The following is a 3,446-nucleotide window of genomic DNA, read 5'->3' on the forward strand; positions in this document are numbered from 1 at the left end:
GGAAACTTCATTAGAACTTCCTAGTGCCTCAAGCTGTAAGATTACAATCTCGCAAGGTTCCGCATTGTTCGTTCTTTAAAACGTCAGAATCTAAACACAAGATATTACCATACTCCGTATTAGATATGGGTTGTTATGTTAACCTAAATTTGTATTAGCTTATCGTGTTATAATGCAATTGAGTTATATGAATGTAGGTATGTACTTACAAATATAGTCCATATTTAGATTATTTAATCAAAACCAAAATTATGCAAACAAAATAATGACTTCCGTATTATATATAGAATAAATACTCATTAAAACCAACTTAGAAAACTATAGAAGCCTCTAATACAGATTATATTTTCAAGTAGGGTAGTATGAAAACCAGCTTTATAGCTAGTAATTTAAAAGTACGTCTATGACCATGTTTCAATATTTTATTGCAGAGTAACCATAAGAGTAATTTTCCAGACAGTTTCAGATGAGCAAATTGAGTGTAAGACTAATGAGCCTCAACAGCCATTCCCCACTGTACCAAACTCTTGACATACTCCTTCCTTGCCGGATGCTCTTCCTGTGGCCGATTGCAACGGTGTCACACTGGGTTCTCCTTGAACAGTCGCATCAACTGTCACACAATAATACACTCTTGTTATAAATACATCTGAATCAGTTATCAAATCGCTAGTCTTTTTGATTTGCATCCTTAGCGAGTTGGCAGTAAAAAAAGTATGTAATCAGACCGCTGCACATCGTAACCACCGTATGTTTTGAGAGTTATCGCGATTGCATTCTGAGGTAATATCAGCCCTGTTAAAGACACAACAGCCAGATACGGCCACGAAGACCAGTCCAATTTGGCAATCAAGAATGAATCCCATATTTACATCCATAATATTAGTATTGTCCCATTCGATATGATGATCAACCAATGTCTTTGAAAAATAATTTCTTCACATACTCCCTCCGTCCTAGTCATTTGTTTACCTACATCAATTTTGGGTGTCTCATTCCATTTTTACCTTTCTATATTAGGAATGTTTCTAGGGTTATTTGATCTTTCGCATCCATTATTGTCCGCTAATCATCTATTAACAAGCACTACAAATGTTCCCCTCCCCTCTCTTTTTTGTTGCAAAAACAAAGGTAAACAAATAATCGAGCGGAGGAGTATATGTTCAAATACACACTGTAAACTTGGTCACATTCAATTTTAGAAAACACTTTTTATATATACAGTAGCATTTAGAAAAGTTGCAGCTAGTCTTATACTATAAGAAAACATCGGTCAAAATTGAGTTTGATTGACCACCAAAATCACATAAGGCCATATAATTGAGATTTTGATGCCGAAGGTTGTTCATGCACAATACATGCTTAATTGCACATATAATGGAATGTGAGATTACCATGAATTATAGTTACCTTGACATAATTAGTGGTGTCGAGTGTGAAACGGTGGTAAATTCCAGCTGGGAGTATAATCAGATCGCCTTCTTTCACCCAAACACGGACCCAACGGTCAGCATTGTCTCGCACATCAAAGTAACCACTTCCATCTAAGCAGTAACGTATCTCTTCGTCTGCATGTATGTGTTCTGTGTAAAAATTCTTCAGCTTCTGCTCATAATTTTCCACCTTTTCTGGGCACAAATCCAGCACATCCTGAACAATATCATTGGTAACCAGATTAAAAAAAAAGCACACTGGTGGTCATAAAAAATTCCTTTAGGCAAGTGCTATGCTACGCCGAGTAATGTTGTCTGAAATTATGTTCAGAAAAAGCGCAATCAAATTTTGAAGTTGACACACTAAAACTATGTTTAATATTACCAAAAGAGAAATGCCTTATACTAAGCCACTGCTAGGAGTGGTAGCTACTTATATTGTAATGATCGAGTATGTACGATAAGCTGCATATCATTTTGTCAAAACCTTTCTCCTGACTAATTCATTAATGGGAAAGGTACTACATATCATTTTGTGAACATGAAATAAGTCTTACGTTCAAACCACACTATAAAGATGGGCACGCAATCGTAAGAAGATTTGGCATGGGTATTCATTCATTCATTCAGCGTCAATTGAGAAATATCTTTGGCACAATCTGCATTCAGTCTATTCTCTAACTGTGATGAAACAGCAAGATGGCTCTTTCTAACCCTAATTAGTCGACCACTGACACTACGTGTCTACAAAGAGCACTGATCTTGAGGATAACCAACCATAAACGAAAAATGGTTGAGCTATTTTTTAAACCATTATCAAAATTTGAGGGAAACTTACTGTGTAGTTATAGCCCTCTCTTCTGTAATCTTGTTCAACTCCGGGTCGTTTTCATAGTCTTTGGCATTCAATTTCCAATATAGCACACCAATTTCTGCAATGAAATCGACATAAAAGAACCAGAAAAAGGCAAACACAAAAGTTAATTTTAAATAGTACAAAGCTCTAACTGTCTGATTGACCTAAGTTCGATCTGATGATGTTTGATATTCATCATTTAATTAAATGGGTGGGTATTCTATAGAATATCAATTGGACTTTTACTGTAAAGCGGAGAATAAACTGACCAGCTAGGTGTCAAGGACACAAATTGTTTGGGGTTTGTATGATGGGGAAGCCTGGGATCTATTGACACACCCATTAGCCGTTGCCCTTCAAGACTAGCCGTTGGCTAAATCCTCACAATCAAGGCTATAATCTTCCCCTTCCATATTTGTAGATATTGTGACTGTTGTATTATTCTTTCCGTCATTGTCGATATTATGCTCAAGTATATATAGCTAGTAAACATGTATTGTAAGGCACAAGTTGAATTGTATACAATTACTCATATTCTCCATATCTCAATCTCCTATTATGGTATCAGTATCAGGCTTTATCATTCTCTAAAAAAAAAAAAAAAAAAAAAAAATTCTTCATATCGTTCTCTCTGTTCGTTTCTCAATCATCATGACGAACACTGATGATAAGTCTTTCGAATCGAAAAACATTCCTTCTTATAATCTTGTTCATATTTGAAAATCCCGAGGCAATATCACACAAGTTGCTTTCAACGGAAAAAATTATGACGAATGGTCTCGATCCTGCTCGTGCTCTGCTTGTCCGTGTGATTGGGTCGCTAATATGGATGCTCAGAGAGACAAGAAACGGGTTAGGAATTTCTTAATTGGCCTTGATGATCGCTATAATAATGCTCCCTCAAGTTCTCGGTACTAATCCTCTTCCCAATTTAGACCTTATTTATAATCGTCTTGTACAGGAAGAAGGAGTCCGTAATCTGTCTCAAATTAATACCGAAACCAAACCCGATAAATTGGCTTTCGCGACCCATACCCATAATAATTCCTGTACATCAGGGGGTGGACGTGAAAATAAGACTCATGGTTCATATAATGAACTGTCTAATCATACATCAAAATGTTATTGCATTGCGTGTAAAAAGTCAGGGCATTCAC

At 36.2% G+C, this 3,446-nt stretch overlaps 1 pseudogene; it reads right to left on the minus strand.

Annotated features, from left to right (window-relative positions):
* Positions 1-249: 249 nt before the first annotated feature.
* On the minus strand, positions 250-2,743 carry LOC141639680 (acireductone dioxygenase 1-like; annotated as a pseudogene).
* Positions 2,744-3,446: the final 703 nt, after the last annotated feature.

The sequence above is a fragment of the Silene latifolia genome, unplaced genomic scaffold (assembly GCF_048544455.1).
Source record: "Silene latifolia isolate original U9 population unplaced genomic scaffold, ASM4854445v1 scaffold_528, whole genome shotgun sequence".
Lineage (NCBI taxonomy): Eukaryota > Viridiplantae > Streptophyta > Magnoliopsida > Caryophyllales > Caryophyllaceae > Silene > Silene latifolia.